This window comes from Microcebus murinus, chromosome 6, assembly GCF_040939455.1.
Source record: "Microcebus murinus isolate Inina chromosome 6, M.murinus_Inina_mat1.0, whole genome shotgun sequence".
Classification (NCBI taxonomy): domain Eukaryota; kingdom Metazoa; phylum Chordata; class Mammalia; order Primates; family Cheirogaleidae; genus Microcebus; species Microcebus murinus.
In genome coordinates, this window is record NC_134109.1 from 46,627,795 (window position 1) to 46,646,893 (window position 19,099).

The window sequence follows — 19,099 nt, forward strand, 5'->3', positions numbered from 1 at the left end:
GTGCCGTCTTTCGTACCTTCACAATTGCTGGCTAATTCGCACCAACGCCTCAGTTCTTGCCGCCCTCACCCAGCAATTTGCTTGGAATCAATGTCCAACATGGACACTGTCTTCCCGTACCTGCTTTCCATGCCTCTGCTTCCCCAAGCATCATGTGACTGAGTCCACTTATGCCCACAACTAAGAACAAAGGAGAAAAGGATCAGAAAGAAGATGAGGCAGGGGCAGTGGAAGAGGAGGTGGATGGAAAAGCTACCATTTGCTGCCAATCTGACACTGCTCCGCTCAGCCTGAGCACTATGGTCATCTCTACGCTTGTTAAACCACAGATGATCAGAACCCACCCAGATCTACCAAGTCGGAATCCCCAGCAGTTGGGCTCAGGTGTGTGCCGTTTAAATTCTCCATAGACCATTCTCATGTGCAGCCAGGTTCGAGCAACACTTGATCTCAGTGAAAAGATCATGATCCTGATCATGAAAAGATCTCATTTAATCTTCAAAACAGCCACCGAAGGGAGGTATTTTGATCTTCATTTTATAGATTATGAAACCAAGTCTCAGCGAAGTCAAGAACATGCCCAAGGTCACACATTTAAAAAGTGACAAAAGTAGCCAGGCGCAGTGGCTCACACGCCTGTAATCCTAGCTCTCTGGGAGGCTGAGGCGGGCGGATTGCTCGAGGTCAGGAGTTCGAAACCAGCCTGAGCAAGAGCAAGACCCCGTCTCTATTATAAATACAAAGAAATTAATTGGCCAACTAATATATATAGAAAAAATTAGCCGGGCATGGTGGCGCATGCCTGTAGTCCCAGCTACTTGGGGAGGCTGAGGCAGGAGGATTGCTTGAGCCCAGGAGTTTGAGGTTGCTGTGAGCTAGGCTGACACCATGGCACTCACTCTAGCCTGGGCAACAAAGTGAGACTCTGTCTCAAAAAAAAAAAAAAAAGTGACAAAAGTAATGTTGTGGCAACGTGTACAGCTAGTGTTACAGCTCTTGACTGGCGAAAGAGCCCAGCCGCACACGAAGAGTCAGAGAACAGTCTTTATTCCACAGCAGGCTCAGCACACCTAGTGTTACAGCTCTCCTCCTGTCTTCTGATCTTCTCCCCTGCTTCCTTGTTCTCCTGCTGCGTTTATACCCTTGGTAGGGCTCAAAAAGCGTCCAATCAACTACAAGCTTTAACATCCAATCAGCAACAAGCTTTAACACCCAATCGGCAATAAGCTTTAACATCCAATGGGCAACAAGTTTTAACATCTCTCCGGATGACAGAAGGCGGCCAAGCACCAAGCACAGGCCGGGTTGGACAGCAGATGTCAGCGCGCAGGGCCCAGACGCCGCACGTCGGCCTCGGCCATTCCAGCAGATGGGGACCCCAGCGGCACACGGGGTCCCTGGGTGGCTCTCCCGCGGGGGGCCCAGCCTCAGTAGCGTGCACTTGCCACAGCCTCCAGCAGACCCCACACAGCACCGGCCCAGTGGGGATGCAGAGCGGTGGGGAGGCGGCAAGTGGCCACGCACGTCCCCGGCGCCTGACATTTTCTGCATCAGTAAGGTTCAGATGCAAGCCTTTCTAAGCTATACTCTGTCTGCAGGTACAGGCTGTCCAAAGCCCCAAAGCACCCCGGCAGGGGCAGGCTTCGCTGAGTCCTCTGGTGGAACTGAGTCATCTGTCACTCTCAGAAGCCTCTGAAATGCTGGTTGGAATCAGCATCTCAAGGACTGTCCACTAGGCACCCAGCAGGCCCTGCGATCCTGCTTAGCACCCGGCAGGCCCTAGCCCTTGGCTACAGGCTCAGTCCCTGTTCCTAAGTCCTGCCTTCCTGTGCATCTCTTCCTAAAGTCATGGGCTGGCTGCCTCCCTGCAGGCAGATGTTGCAGGTGAAACTGCTTGTTTCCTCGAGGGAGGGTGTGAGCGCCCCTGCCTTGGATCTGCCAGCTCCTCTGCCTCTCCACGTGATTCTTCATCTTGTAGAATCACCCACCTCAGCCCCAAGCCTGAGGCTTCACATTTTATCTATTTGTTCATTCATTCACTCATGAAGTATTTATTGAGCACTCACAAAAAACTAGAAACTAGTAACTCAATAGTCGTGGCACGTTCATGAAAGTTGAGGCTGAGACAACAAACAAGCCAGGTCACATTCATGCTTCCATTCTGTGGTCTGTGTCTAGTCATTTGTCAAAATGGCCATGTACCCCTCCACAGAGCCAACGAATATTCATTCACAGGTAGCTACATGGTAAGTGCTTTGAGGAAAAAGAGGAGGGTGCAGCAAGCAGTGGATAGGAAATTTACCTGTGGGAGGCTGGTCCAGAAAGGCTTTGCCGCCATGGACTCACCTATGCGGGGACCACAGGATGGGGAGGAGCCAGGCACAGGAACAGTGACGGGAAGAACATCAGAAGAAGAGGGGATGTGAAGGACAAATCTACTGGGCAGGAAGGAGCCCCGAGGCAGTGACAAGATGTTGGCAGGCACAAGGTTGGGGGCGGTGTCTAGCTTTCTGAATAAAGAACAAGTGCAATGCATCCATTTTGCCAAGAGATACTACATTTAGGTTATGTGACTCACACAAAGACATGACCACCAAAATGGGGCAGCAGGGAAGAAACATAGCTAGGCAGGAGGGAGGCAAAAATGAAACCAGTGGCCACTTCAAACCTTTCATGCAAAAGAGAAACACTGGGGCGGTGCTTTCTAAATTATGTTCTGTGAGTTCTTTCATTCATCCTTTCAATAAATGCCTATTCTCACTTGCTCTGTCTCAGGCACTGTTCTCAGCACCGGGGATCCAGTGGTGATAAGAAAAGCCCCCTTTCCTCCTCTCTAACCACTCAACAGATTCTCACCTGCCCAGTTGGGATCTTTTCTTCCTCGCCTTGTCAGATTCCTTCTTTGAGGTCTTTAGATACAGAATGGGGAGCAGAAGATATGACGAGAGACACAGATTAGGATGAGGGGATGATTCCTCACCCCAAGATTTTAAAGAAATTGACAGTGCTACAGTGTTGGAGAGAAACTAATAGGAGAGAAAAGCAGGAAGTAAGATGAAACAATATAGCTAACATGCGCTGAGCCCTTACTGCAAGCTTGGCAGTGTTATAAACATTCACAGGTGCCCTCTTGTGGAAACCTCATAAAGACACTGAGCTAGGAACTATGATGACATCCATTCTACAGATGAGAAAACTGAGACACAGACAGGCCGAGTGACTGGCCCAGGGTTACACTGCTGGTAAGTGGCCAAGCTGGGATCCAGACCCTGCTGGGCGGCTTCAGAGCTCATGCTCTTTATCATTCCATTATGTTGTGGCTTGACACAAACTGCTCTTGACTATTTAAGCCCTTTATGGCATTCATAAAACATAAACTTTAAAAATTGCTATTCTTATTTTCTTCTTCTCTTTTAACCCTTCTATTATAAAATAAAGCACAGATTCAGAAAGCCACACGAAGTGAATGCATAGCTCAATGAGTTGTTATAAGGTGCACACCTTAGCAACTACCATCCAGGTCAAGAAATAGAACTCTACCAGCCAACCCCAGAATCCTCTGCTGTGTCTCATGCTGGCCAATGTGCCTTACTCCTCACAAAACGAACCACTACCCTGACTTTTAATGTAACCATCTCTTGTGTTTCTTTGCAGTCTTATCACCTAAGTGTGAATCCCTAAACACTGCAGTGTAGCCTTACCTGTTTGTAAATTTGGCGTGTCTTTTAAGTCTCTTATCGTCTACAGGTTCCCTCCTCCATCCCTTCCTTTCTTTACAACTTACCTGGGTACTCGACCTGTAGACCTCCTACCATCTGGCCTTTGCTGATTGCATGTCCGTGCTGCAGTACACCATGTTCCTCTGTCTTCTCTGTTTCCTGCAAGTGGGAGCTGGATCCAGAGGCTTGGTCAGTCTCAGGTTTGATCTTTTGGCAAGATTCTAGATGGTGATTTGTTCCTTCATCACAAGCCATGTAATGTGTGGTTGTCTCTCTTTTTGTGATGATAGCAGCTGTTGATGCTTGCTGGCAAGATCTATTCATTCAAAGGGGGCTGCCAAACAGTAATATTCTAGTTCTGTCATTTCATTTCCATTTAGTATTATAATTCACCCACTGGAACACTTTTATAAAAATATGTTTTCCCTCATCTACTACTTGATCACTCAGTGGCACCTTCACATAGGAAAGGTAGAATAAATGTTTGATCCTTTCTCTTCATCTACCAATTTTCACAAAAATGAATTTGTTCCCTATCATCCTCTGAAGGAGATCAATTTTTAAAATATTATAAAGTCATGGATTTCAACTTATTAGATGGGTTTCATAATAATTACAATGATCCCTTTTGAAGCTCAAATTTCCCCTCTTTGACCAATGAAAGCCTCTCCAAGTTGACCATGGAGTGTTTTTGCCCTGGGTGGTCTTTCATAGTTTCCTCACTATCTGATATGATAAGATATTATAGACACATCTTACACACTGCCTACCTCAAACCTAAAAACAGCCATTCCTGTAGTTTCCTTCAGTGGGAAATGGTATTTTAAGACCACATCTGGGCACTATGGGCGCCCATTGTTACTGGTTGGTCATCGTTTCTATGCCTTTTTTGTGAACAGAGCTAGGAAATATGTACACATACACAAACACACGTGTGTATGCACACACATGCCCACAAGATACACACACAACATACCTTTTTGTATGTATGTCTTATTAGGTAAAAAGGTATTTTTGTTAAAATGATACATTTTGTCCCTCACTTTGCTAGCCAAGATTCCCTTGGCATAGCCCACTGAGAGTTACTGGCATGCAGCCACCCTCGGTACCTTGAAGGCTTAAGGGAAAAAGAAGACAATTCTTTTTCAGTTCAAGTTCAGGGGTCCAGTTCCCCTTTCAACATTGTTACTTCTCTCTCATAAGTGAGTTCATAAAAATCTTTGCTTGTCCATACCATTTTGCAAAGATCTATTTATATATTCCAAATGCCAAAACTTCAACAAATGGCCCTCGTGGGGGGCTGTTTGAGGTGCACGCTGTTGCTGAAACGAAGAGGAAGCAGAGTGCTGCAGGCCAGCCTGCCTGAACTTTGCTCTCGCTCCAAGACTTTGCCAGCTGTGAGCCCAAACTAAAGAACTATCTGCACAGATTGACAACAATGCATCTTCTTACTAAGGGAATGAACAAGTATATGGTAGTGAATCCTAATTTTAGCTTAAATGCTAGGCTATAAAAGGAGAAGTATAAGGGGCTTTGGAGGGACATTAGAATTAGAGGAGGATTTTGCCTGTGTTGAAAGCCATGAAAACAGGATGGAAGATGCAAAAGAGACAATGGCAAATATTCAGTTTCTGTCATCTTTTTAATGGAAACAGAGGGAAACATTTGCTTTAACACTTGTGTAATCATGAAAACAGGTCCAATGTTTCAAGCACTCTATGGCCTGATACATGTGGCCATCCTTCACATGTTGCAATCCACTGTGCAAATTAACTAAGTGCATTATTACTAAGTATTATTTAATTAAATTCAAAGATTCTTTTAACATGATCTTGACCAAGGATATGTGCCCCCACATGTCATTTTCAAATGGAAGGCGAAGGAACATGAGAGCATGGGGCTGGCTGCCTCTGAGTGCCTGCAGGGAGGCCGATAATACGACTCTGTGATCATCATTATCTTCATAAAAAGAAAGATCTGGAGGTTGAAACACAGCCAGCCTCCTGGGCTTCCCACTGAGTAAAAGCACAAAGGTAAAATCTTCTTGTGCCCACAAGTCCACACCTGCCCTTCATTGTTTGCCAGAACTCAGGCCACAGGGTGTTACATAGAGCTGCTACATCTCAAAGAAAGTTTTAGAAAGTGTGCTGTCCTGAAGCAGGATGCTGGGGCCTGAGCAGAATGAGGGAAAGGCAAGAACATGCATGATGTGTCGGGGGGACTAAAACAAACGAGAGTTTTTGAGAGACAAACCAAGGCAAGGAATGTGGATCTCCTGGGGGCCTCTAATTATGCAGGTTTCTGGGTGGGAATCCCAGCCACACTGGAAGCAAATGAGTTAAACTATCAAAGAGATGAGTCTTCTCTGGACGGGACGGAATGATGAGATACCTGCAAAATAAGTGGGGAATGCTGTAATTATGTTTATAGACTATGCTGGAATAACATCTTTAAAGAAGTCTCCAAAAAATCATTTCTCTAGGTGTGTATGGTGCTAACCTGTGGACTGGCGTGGCCTCATTTTCACTGTGCCCAGAGATCTACGCTTTACGTTACACTGACTGCTACTACCTTCTGCACTTATACAGGGGATTGTCACTGACTCTGTTCTAATGCTATTAATATTAAGAAAGAATTGGCAAATGTGTCACCCAGGAATAGGAAATGTAATTATTCCATTTATACAATTCACTTTGCTTTCCTCTGCTGTGAGAGGAATAACAAATGAGGGATGGTTTAACTAAAATATCTGACTCATAAAACAGATACTCCCCCTTTCCTAAATGGAATGTTATTATTGGAGACCATCAGATACACAATTGCCTCAATTTTTAAATCCACATTTTAGAGAGAGATTGCCTCACCTCAACTGCAGCTCACTGCTTGCCTGCCCCCTCTCCCTACCCTTGCCCAAGTAGTTCCAGGAATTCAGTGTTCCAGAAACATCTACATTCTGTCTGTAGAAAATAATATAAGTGTGCCTTCAGGAATAGCACTCATGATATAAAGAGCTCCCATGTCCCAGATCCAGGACAATGGGACACTTTAATTCCCAGAGAATGGAGGTCTACCTGTCGTGTCAAAAAAGCCATTGCTCTCTGAACACAGATGTCCTCGAGCCTTATACTTCTGTGTCTTCTCAGCCTGGGCTTGAACCCATGTCCAGCTTTTCCCTGGCTCTCCACGTCTGCCTCCGTCCCTCTCCTGGTTCCAATCTGGCCATTTCTTCCTCAGTGTCTGTGCCAGTGGCCACAAGGAGCCACTTCCCTATTCTGACCCTACGCCTCTATTCTCAGGTATCAAATCTCCTGGTCTGTCAGCTCTTTCCTGACTACTCTTGCCTCCTGACTGTGGTAGCCCAGTCTGCCCAGGTCCGTCAGAACGTAACCCTTCAATTCTAGCAGGAATTAATTCACTGGGTTGTAGCAGCTACCCTTTTTTGGAGGGTTATCTTTTTTAAGCTAGTTATCTATCATGCCATGTGTTCCTAGTGAGATGGGCTCCATGGGATCCTGGCACATACAAGGCAATAAGGACACAGAGAGAACTGTGCCTCCACTCAGAGGGAAGGAGTATGTTAAGGAGGAAGTCAAAGTCTGCTCCAAAGATCTGTGGAAAGGGCTGCTTCAGCTGTAGGAAGATTTCTTCAGTGTGTTACAGCAAGAGACAACTGTCCTCTCAAAGTTAAGAAAGAATTTAAACAGAATCATTAAGAACATAAAACTTCACAGGTTAGTAAATTCATCAAAGTCATACTTAAATGAAATGAGCCCTTTTGGACCTTGGTTAAAGAACAGAGTATGTATCTGGGCACAGTGGCTCACGCCTGTAATCCCAGCACTTTAGGAGGCCAAGGCAGGAGGATTGCTGAAGCTCTGGAGTTCAGGGTTGCAGTGAGCTATAATGGTGCCACTGCGTTCTAGCCTGGGCGACAGAGTGAGAGAGAGACTTTACCAAGAGTAGCTTACCGACAGTGGAGGGGCAGCCCCCAGCACACAGAGCCCAACAGGACATTTGCTGAGGCTCACTGGAAAAGGGACAGGGCACAGAAGCTAGCAAAATAGGGGCCACATGTCGGGGAAGGGCAAGTAAAAAGGGAATTATGACACATGAGACACTAGAACAGAAGTCACAGCAACCTCAGAAAAGAGAATCAACCAGAAAAATTTAAGATCAAACTGCTGCGCTCTCTAGTAGGAAGCAAAGAGCTGTCAGCTGTGCTTCTCAGGGTAATGTCCTCAAAAGAAGGTTTAGGGCCGCCGACTGGTACCTGTGCATAGCCTGTTAGGAACCGGCCACACAGCAGGAGGTGAGCAGCGGGAGAGTGAGTGAAGCTTCGTCTGTATTTGCAGTCGCTCCCCAGCACTCACATCCAGGCCTGAGCTCTGCCTCTGCCCTCCCTATCTCCCCGCACTGTCCGTGGAAAAACTGTCTTCCACGAAACAGGTTCCTGGTGCCAAAAAGGTGGGGACTGCTGGTTTAGGGGACTGTTATACCATGTGCATCTGCAGATGGAGGCAAAAGGGGCAATTCCCAAGGCCAGCAGCAGAGCACCAGGAGTGCCTCCCCACAAGTATAGCTGAACAGTCTCAAGGGTCATTTGCTATTTATGGTGCCATTGGGTGCGGTTCAGAGTCCTTGTCTACAAAATGGGGATAGTAATAGCACCTACCTCATTTAAGGTTGGTATGAGCATTAAAGGGTTTAATACCTAGAAAGCAGTACCTAGCACATAGTAAGCACTCAGTAAACATGAGCATTATAATAATGAGTATTAATACCAACATTCAGAGCTAGGTCATTTACATATACTATTGTGTTTACACAGGTGAGTCCATGGATTAGTGCTTTATAGGTCCTCTCTAGTATAGGGTCCAGAAATGCACCAAAATTGTATAAAATGGCACTGTAATAGAACAGGGTCATCTCTATGTGACTTGAACAGGGCAAGTACAGGAAAATGCTGTTTGGGTCTTAGACTATTCATTGATTAACCTTGTATGGTATTGGAACTCAGATATGCTCACTGTTTAAATCCTGAATAGATTCTTAACTTGTATAAAGCTAGGAGTGTGCCACATGTAATTTTAGCTAGAGAGAAAAATGCCAAGGGCCCTAGACTCAGCTATGTGTAAGGAAGCCTGGTTTGTTACTCAATAGTTGCCAAGATACTCAATTACTTTAGTAGAGTAGAAGTCACTCTGTAGGAAATCATGGCTTTATTCAAAATATAAAATATTAATGCATTAAACTGTACAGGCTATTCATTCTCACTTCAGCAGCAGAAGTTTCCTGTGCCTGAGCAATCATCAGCTAAGCCTTAAGGAAAGCTTACACAGAATTGTGGTCTGGCATCCTGACAGCAAATGTCAAAGTTTCCTTATAAAGATAAAACTCTTTTAATCTTCAGAGTAAGCACCCTCCAAGTGCCCTACCGTGCATTCTTAAAAGGTTGAAATATATTCCTTTTTCATTCTTTATTAAATAAACAGAGAAAGGGGTAAAAGCTGATAAGTAGTGGCCTTTGGCCCTCTGTGTCATGAATGTAAGATAATGCTCCACATCGTGCTGTCAAGTCAAAGGATGCCGGTAAAAATAGTGAGGGAGACACGGTTTCCATGCTTAGGTTACTGACTCATTTTGCAGGGAAATGGCCATCTTTTACTGCCCAAGGGGATCTCTCTGCCTGTATAAATGGAAAATGGCAGTGCAGTGACCACCTGCCCCTACACATGGCTTTATCAATACGTGACACCAAAAGAAAGAACCTGAATTCTAGAGGGAAGTAACAAATATTCTCAGTACCTCCTCAATGTTGTTTACATGATTTGGAGGTGCTGTTTCTGATGTGTGCATTATTTTTTTTTATTTCAGCATATTATGGGGTACAAATTTTAGAGTTGTGTATAATGCCCTTGCCCCCCCAACAAGTCTGAGCTTCAACTGTGCATTATTTTAATGGTGGTATATATCTTTTACCCACAGATATTGAGGGGACCTCATACTTATCCTATGTAACAGTTAACTCTTTGGGGAAAATCTGATAGAACAGTCATTCCCAAAATATGTTCCAGGAAACACTAAATCATCAGGAATCAGGGTTACCTGGGGGCTGTGGGGGAAGGATTTTGAGATTAATTTAAGAAGCACATAATTGAACAAAGCTCAATATGTCTATTACAGGACTTCTCAGAACCATTAATACGTTTATATAGGGTGCCATCTGTGTGTGTGCACAGTGGGTGTTGTGTCTATTGTGTGTGTTGCATGAGTTTGTATCTGTTGTGTGTGGGTGTATATTGTGTGTGTGTTGTATTGCGGAACTGGTACTTTTCAAGGTACATACAATGTACAAATTGGAAAATCTTATTTATTGAACTAACTTTTCAGATATACTTCTTAAGCTATATATATTTTTTTGCATTTTAAAATATTAATATACTTTTAGACCAGATGAAACAGTTTCTTATAATGTCACTATTTCTTATTTCTCAGAATTTCAGCTAAGGTTACATAAAAGAAACTTCTATTTCATAAATACAATTCCCTATTCAGTCTGTAATCAACTTAAAAAGTGTTCAGCTAGAAACTGAATACATTAGGCCTTGATAAAAATAATATAACAAAATGCAGTTTTTTAGACAATATTCAAAGAGGAAATGAAGCACTAATGAAAAAGTAACAGTCATACTTCAAATATTAGTGCTATATACAAAATAAATTATAGAACATTTTAATATAAATTCAGAACAGAAATGGAGTATATTTATTTATTTTAACATAACTCAAATGTTGACTTTATACAACAATTCCTAAAACTTTGGCAATTCTTTTTCTTTTTTTTTTGGTGCACCGTTCCTGGAAGTACTGCAATACCAGGTCAATGCGTGGAGTGGACGGAAGGAGCAAGCTCCTATTCCATCTCCCTGCTCCAAAAATCCATCTAATATATTGTCCTTGGATAGAGGACGTATCAGATATTAAACTGATAAGAACAGATACTACACTTGATCTTAGCCAAAGGGGGCAATTCTTAAGTTAATTTCCAGCCTATAAGCACTCAAATGATGTTAGCATTGTATCCAATGCCCTTCTTTTACTTTCTTGGCACTGTTTTCTTTCCCTAGAACCAACATTTTTCTTTGCAGCCATTCTCACCCATCCAGCAATACCTGAGGAAATATGGTGGCACAGGAGGGTACATCATGATTACCTTGCTTAATTACAGAAAGTCACCCAATGTCTATTTACCATCAATCAACTAATATTGTGCTTCCAAATCTGGTAGTCTAACAAAGTACAATTCATCTCTTATATTTCAAAAGCTAATGGCAATTGTATTAACTATGACATCAAATGTCTTTGCTTTTAGCCAAATTGCAGTAATTATAATTATTCTATTAAGTATCTCCCAAGCTGATCAGAAGCTCTATGATGAATTAGCTGATGAATTAAAAATAGATGGGAAAATGAATTATTACTTAATCAATTCAGGCAATAGGATAAACAAAAATCTTCAAAATATGGGGTACATGGAAAAAAATAATGAAAATGTTTAGAATTATGGGGCTAACAATGTCCAACCTCTGGTGCTAATGAAAAACATATATTGAGAACTTACAGGTACCATGTTAAGTGACTTACGTGCACTATTTTATTCAGTCTTCACCCTGAAATAGGTACTATTATTATTCCTATTTTAAAGCAAAGGTAAGGGCTCAGAGAATGTAAGTATGCCATGATTGCACAGCTAATAAGTAGCAGAGCTGAGATTCAAACCTACCCTCTTACATTCCACCCCGATAAGGAAACTGTATTACATTTCTATTGCTGCAAAACATATTACCACCAACTTAGTGGCTTAAAATAACACTCATCTATTATCTCACAGTTTCTGTAGGTCCGGAATCGAAGCATGGCTTGACTGGGTCCTCTGCTCAAGGTCTCACAAGGCTGTAATCTAGGGTCGACCCAGCTGTGTTCTTTCTGGAAATTGGGGTACTCTTCTGTGTGTATGTGGTTTCCGAAGAATTCCCTTCCTTACAGCTGTAGGACTGAGGTCCCCATTTTCTTGCTGGCTCTAAGTCAGGGGTCATGCTCAGACTCAAGAAGCTGCCCACAGTTCCTGCCACGGGGTATCTTACTACTTCAAGGTCAAAGGAGAATCTCTTTCTCCAGTCTGCTATAATAGAGTCTTACATAACAATAACATAATGATGGGGGTGACTATCCCATCATCTTTGCCATATTCTATTTGTCAAAAACAACTCACTGACTCCAACACTCAAGGGGAGGGGATTATAAAAGGGTAGGACTCACTGGGTTTATCTTAAAATTGTACCTACTATAGGAACCAATGCTCTGTAACTGTTTATTTCTTTAACTGATGACCACTATCTTCTGCATCAGGACCAATACTACATGAGAACACTAAGGCATTCAAGTCAGCCATACTTATACATCTGGCAACAATAGAAACAAAATGATAGGTTCAGGTAGACTATATGGGTCCCCAAATTCTGTGAGCCTGAGGACTATTGTGCCTACAGTAAGTCTGTGATTTCATTGTTGAATAATTTGAGGTCCATTTTAGATGAATTCCAACTAAACAAAGATTATTATTTATCACTCAACATTGAAGATGAATTTTCCAGAGGCCAGTTTCTCTATTACTGAACTTGTTTTAAAATAAGGTAGGGCCACTTAAGTACTGGATTTTTCTAACTAGTAATCAAATAAATCTATATCATTTTGAACCTAACGCCTCCAAAAGAGGTTTTAGCGACAACCTCCAGGCCTGGTGGAGTTGTGACCTAATTGCTTGTGGTCATAACCACTGGTGGGATCATCAAAGGGCACATCTCTTCTGTAAAGCAATATTGTACTGGCTGTGCTAATAAAGTCCTCAGGGTTACAAGGAGGTTATGTGCACGAATTATTAACTAACATTAAAGTTTATTTCAGAGAACCAAGGGAAACCTCTCAGCAAAAAGAGGCATTATCCATCAGCAGCAGAGACATTCGGGGACCTCAGCTGACCCTCTGCCAGCCTCATAAGCAACCAGTGATGTTTGCTATTGCTCAAGACAAAACAGCAGCCTCAAGTTCAGTGATCACCTCATATTTATATATTCTATTTTTGTGTGTGTGTTTGAGACAGAGTCTCGCTTTGTTGCCCAGGCTAGAGTGAGGGCTGTGGCATCAGCCTAGCTCGCAGCAACCTCAAACTCCTGGGCTCAAGCAATCCTGCTGCCTCAGCCTCCCAAGTAGCTGGGACTACAGGCATGTGCCACCATGACCGGCTAATTTTTTCTATATATATTAGTTGGCCAATTAATTTTCTTTCTATTTATAGTAGAGATGGGGTCTTGCTCTTGCTCAGGCTGGTTTCGAACTCCTAACCTCGAGCAATCCTCCCGCCTCAGCCTCCCAAGTGCTAGGATTACAGGTGTGAGCCACCATGCCCGGCCATATTTATATATTCTAAATGAAGGGTTTGACTGGGTCACTTATCACTGCATGGTATGGAAGGATTTAATGGGGACAATCTCCTAACCTCCCAACGCTGATTGGTTCCCTCATATCCAGCCCACACAGAGTTGCCTTCAGCTTCTGAGCCTGGCCCAGGTCCAGCAGGTGACAGCTGGTTAATAGGAAGCCCTGGGACTCCCTAAGAAAGCATGAACATGAACTACTTAATGATTACAACAACACTGACAAAAAGTTGGGGGCTCATTTTTCTTAAAAGATGGATCTGTACATGAAAGGTCTTTAAAATATGTGTGGATACGCCTTCAACCCATATGATTCAAATGAGGGAAGTATATATCAAATATCATAAAATATTTCAAAAATAAAATAAAATAAAATATTTCATCTCTTGGACATTTTGAGAGCTTTGATTATTGAGAATTTACCCTAAAGAGAAAACATCAGCATGACAGAAAAAAATATATGTTTGAAGGTATAAATTATAGCATTGTTTATAATGGCCCCAAATCAAAAACAACCTAAATGCCCAATAATAAAGAACCAGTGAAATAAGTTAATATTTTCTAACAATAGCCATTAAATATAACTATGAAGCTATGTAAAAACTTGGAAAAAAGGTAAACTAATTCTTATATAGGAATAAAGGTTATACAATCATATAACGTAGGATTTGATGTTACTATTCAATAAAACTTTGACTTAATTTACTTAGCAAACATTTAGCAAAGGTGAACCAGGTCACTCTTCCCTTCAATTGATCACAGATTCCCAAAGCATCTGAGTGAATAGGATTTCCCTGTCAATGCAGTATAGACCAGCAGTAGGATAAGAGATAGTAGATTGGGTTTTATCCCTCTCTGAGAATAAATCCCATGGAAGCAACCCAAGATACAAATAATTATGCAAAAAAAACTTTTATCACACCAGTATTCAAATTAGCAAGAAGTTTAGAAAATGGATTGCCACAGTTATTCATTTATTTAAAAAATATGTATTGAGTGCTTACTCTGTACCAACCACTGTTCTAGGCATGCAGGATACATCAGTGAACAGAGATAGCTTCTGTTTGGGTGGGTAAAGACAAGGACTAATCAAATAAAAAAGTAAATGCTGTGTATGCTGTTAGGGGTTGAATTGTGTCCCCTATAAAAGATAAGTTGAAGCCTAACTCTCAGGACCTCAGAACGTAAACTTACTTGAAAAAGGATCAATGCAGATTTAGTTACATTAAATTGAGGTCATAATGGAGGTGGGGGGGGGCTAATTCAATATGATTGGTGTTGTTATAAGAAAAAGACAGAGACATAGAGGACGAACAGCCACGTGAAGATGGGGGCAGAGATGGGAGTGGTGGGTCTACAAGCCATGGAATGCCAAGGATGGCCAGCCATCGCAGAAGCTGGGAGAGAGGCATGGAACAGACTGCCCCTCCATGCGCTCAGAAGGAACCAAACCTGCTGATGTTTCAATTCTGGACTTCTAACCTCCAGAACACGGAGAGAATAATATTCTGTTGTTTCCAGCCACCTAGTTTGTGGTATTTGGTCATGGAAACCCTAGGACTAATACAAATGCCACATAGAAAAGGTAATATGAAGAAAAATTAAAATAGATGAGTGTGTGGCAAGGGAGTATTGGGTAGAGGCATTGCTCTTTACAAAGACTATGTAGGAAAAGCCTCACAGGCAAGACTCTATCTGAACAGAAACCTGAAGCAACGAGGGAACAAGATGGGCAGCCATCTGGGGAGGGAATATACCAGGTTAGGACAGAGCAAGGCAAAGCTCCGCAGGAGAGCAAGCTGGACATCTGCGTGGCTGGAGCAGAGTGGACAGGGACCAGAGGCAGCGAGGGGGCAGAGGAAACAGTGGGAGATGGGGGCCCTCACTAGCAGAGAGACTGCAATTCTTCTGAGGGTATGAGCAGAGCCAAAGCATTGCATGGTTATTCTGTTGAGTACAAGCTGTCATGGGGCCAGGACAGAATCAGGATGAAGACTCAGTAGAAGGCTCCTGAAATCACCTAACCAAGAGATACAGATGTCCTGGGTCAGGGTGGCTGCAGTGAAGATGAGGTGAGAGGGGAGTTCTATCTATTCTGGACCTACTTGAAAGGCAGAACTGGTAGGATTTGCTGAAGGATTGGATGTTTGATATAAGAGAAAAGAGTCAGAGAAGAGCTCAAATGAGGTTTGAGGCCTGAGCAGGTCAAGGATGGAGTTGCTGTTTGCTGAGATAGGGAATCTGGGATGCAGGTTCATTAGGAGTTTAGCTTAAGATGTGTTAAGTTTAGCACGCCCATTAGTCATTGAAATGGAGATGTCAAATAGACAGCATGCAGGGGAAAGTGCAGGCTAGAGATAGAATTTGGAATTGACAGGCTCTCCTGGCAGATGAATGCAGGTGGAGAAGGAAAAGAAGAGGCCTGAGGCCTTAGGAATGAGTTCTGGGCTACTTCCCCACTGTCAGAGATTAGAGAGATGAAGGGGTTCTACAAAAGAGACTGAGAAGATTCTAAGGAGGAAAGCTAAGAGAGAGATGTCCCAGCAACCAAGTGAAGAAAATGTTTCAAGAAGGGAATGAGGAAATATTATGCAGCCATTAAAAATAATGTATTTGATATAGCATGGTGACTATAGTCGATAATAATGTACTGTATAGTTGAAAATTGCTAAGAGAGTAGATTTTAAATGTTCTCATCACAAAAACAATGATGAATATATGAGATGATAGATATGCTAATTTTCTTAATTATTCTGTAAGATATATCGATGTCAAAACATCATGTTGTATACTATATATAATATATATATAATTTTATTTGTCAATTTAAAAAATAATGCATTTAAAGTCTAATATTTCAGAAATAGGATGCTGTAATGTTCAGTGAAAAAATTTGGTCTCAAACTGTATATAGCAAAATCCTAATTTTGTTTAAAGAAACATATGTAGGCATAGAAAAAAAGCTGAAGAAGTATAGGAATGTAAATAGTTATTTTTGAATTTTTACTTTAGGATAGCATTTGTTTTCTACTTTCATAGTAATTTCTATGTTCTCCACTATGAGATTATTTTTTCAATAAATATATAGATAAATTTTTAAAAGTCATAATAGTGAAGACTTTTGGATTCAGTCTTTTAAAACTGACAATATGTAACATTTGCAAAGTCTTTAAAGCAAGACAGGAAGAACTGTCAAAACATCATGTTTTTAAGTTTTTTTGGTTGGCATCATTTTGCTCTGTTCCTCTCCAAAAAAGAAAACAGGAAAATATTAAGATATTTTTTCTTTTTTTCACTTTTGTTGTAATCATCTCTCCCCAGAAAGCAGTGTAATTAAAATAGGATCTGATTGTTTCTATTCATTTAAGTAATCATTCCTGTAGAACTGCAGAAGCTGGGTTTCCATTTTAAAATATTAAGGATTCAATGTAAACTTGAACAGGTCACTTAATAGGTCGGTGTCCTGGTTTTCTCATGTGTTAAGTGAGATTGATGGATGCTCCACAGCTCGTAGTGTGGTTGACAGACTATCGGGCTACGTTAAATTAGATGCAGTGCAGCTGTGAGACTAAAGAGAAGGTGACTCTTCCCCAGCATCCTCCAGAAGCCAACACCAGCAGTAAAAGATGCCTAAACCAGTTGGCTTGCTTTTAATGCCCATAATTGGCCACACTACATCTGCAGATGGTCCCTGAGGGCAGAGCTCCTGCTTGGCAGCAGAGTCAGTGGTTTTCAGCCAGGCTCCAGAAGGGTAGGTTGAATATCTGAAGCTGGTAGTAAGATAGAGCCACGGTTCTGTGTGATTACCCTGCCGGAGCCAGCAGTCAAGCTGAGCTCTGCCCACCCTGAGGCCCTGCCCAGCAGCTTCTTCAAACAGATTCAAATAACATTTTATGTCTCAAAATCCCAAAAGCAATTGAGGGACTCAGCAGGTCACACATTTCTCCAAACAAATAATGTATCACTGATTCTTTTAGCAAAAAACAGGGGAGGGAGAGGAGAAAAGGTTCTATAGCACCAGTGAGATATGCAGTTATAAAAGTTCCAAATATACTCTTTTGTTATGAAGTTAATTCCTTAGTAAAACATGCACACAACTGAAGAACAACAAACAGAGCTGGCTTCTATTCTAGGAATTAGGGATGAAGTTAGATTGATGTCCCATACACTAGAAGCTGACTGTTTTTCACTCAAGAACAGGTAATAAGCAGAAAGAGAAAACCCCTTTCCTTCTTATAAATAGTAGCTACCCTAAGGAGACATTCTCACTACCAGGGAAAAAAGAATGGGATTTGGAATCTGTAACATGATCAGCCACTTGCAGACCTGGATAAGTTAGTTAACAGTTCTGAGACCCCACTCACTTCCTATTTCTGGAAAGATTGGGCTAATCATATCCACTCCCTGGGTGGTTGTAAGGCTGCAATGCTGAAAGCACAGCTGGCTTTTTTGGCTAACAATGGTTGCAGGCATACTTTGTGTCAGCAGATACAGGCTTTGAGTGACTCTGCTGCCCAGTGCTATCCAAGACCCCATGTTACCTCTTCCAGCATTGTTCAATAAACATCAGGCGCTATCCTCCCTACAATGTGCCTATGCCCCACTTTGAGCAGCTCACAATCTCCAACTTCAATTTTTGTGTCTTCAATTCTGTAAAAGTAGTAACAATCTACTGCTGTTTCCCTTGTGATATTTTTCCTCATTAATCCTCCTCCTCCCTCTCAGTCAACTCTTGCTATCTCCTACCTAATTGCATTTTCTAGCACTTGGGAATTCTGGATCAATCTGCAATTCCTCTTCCTAGAATCCTTCCCCAAGAGTCCTGATCACATGTGAAACAAGTTCAGCCATTGTGCAAAGCAGTGCTGTGGCCAAGTTCCTAATGCAAAATCCAACAGAAGCCAAGGGTGGGACTGGGAAAATAAAGTCAGTGTGACAGCCCCATGGCAAGTGGGAGGGTAGGAAGGCTGTATGATCCAAAAGAAAAATACTAGACCAGGAGTCAGGAGACCTCAGCCCCAATCCTAGGTCTACCCTTGAGTTCTGTGGTTGCAGTGACACACTTAATATCTATGGATTTCAGTTTCCTGACATATGAGGTCAGGAGGTTGGGACCAAATCAAGCACAGCAAACAGGTAGTGCTGGTGCCATCACTCACCCCCCCCCCCACGCACAGCCCTGGCACTCATGACTAGTCAATCTGTACATTCTTTCCTGCAGAACCCAGACCAGACGCAGGACTCCAGGCAACCACCAAACAATCGGAGTTGGCACAGGAGACAAAATCTCTTTGCCATCCCTGAGCTATAATCTAAAAATCCCCCTTAATATTTGAACATCCTCTCCTTCTATGACATGGATTTCCCCAACATACAGGTTTGCTGATTGATATGCATCACCGGGAAGTGGGGCATCATGACTTCTAGGAAACCAGCAACACCTACAGCCCAGTGCCAGTCCACACCGCAGCTCTGGGCAGACTGGGGGATGGCCCTTTCAGCACGCATGTGCAGGGAAACCCATCCTGATCATACAGCTGGTGGAGCATTGCTCCAGCCCTTGTCCGTGCATGGGGGATGGCCCTTTAAGACCTGGCAGTAACTCTTTGTTGGAATTTCCAAAGAACATATCCCATGAGCCTCATTTCACCATGGATAATCAGCCTAATTCCACAGACTCAGTGGTGCCAAGCCTTTCCTTCCTTGCTAGCTTCAATGTCTGCTTTGGCCTCCAGCCCTGCTTGTGAAGCTCTGGCCCTCTCCACTGTAGATTCCTTCGTCCATGACCTCGACTCAACTCCATGTCTGGCTCCAGCCACCTTGGACTGATTTATTGCCCCTTTCCCTGCCAGCCAGGACCTGGCAGCCCAGAACTGCCTGCCCTCT

General features: G+C 42.7%; 1 non-coding gene across 1 annotated transcript; it reads right to left on the bottom strand.

Moving 5' to 3' along the window:
• Positions 1–10,561: 10,561 nt before the first annotated feature.
• On the bottom strand, positions 10,562–10,761 carry LOC142871570 (U2 spliceosomal RNA). Its single transcript, XR_012919827.1, has one exon. It is a non-coding gene; the product is annotated as a U2 spliceosomal RNA (small nuclear RNA).
• Between the last annotated feature and the right edge of the window lie 8,338 nt (positions 10,762–19,099).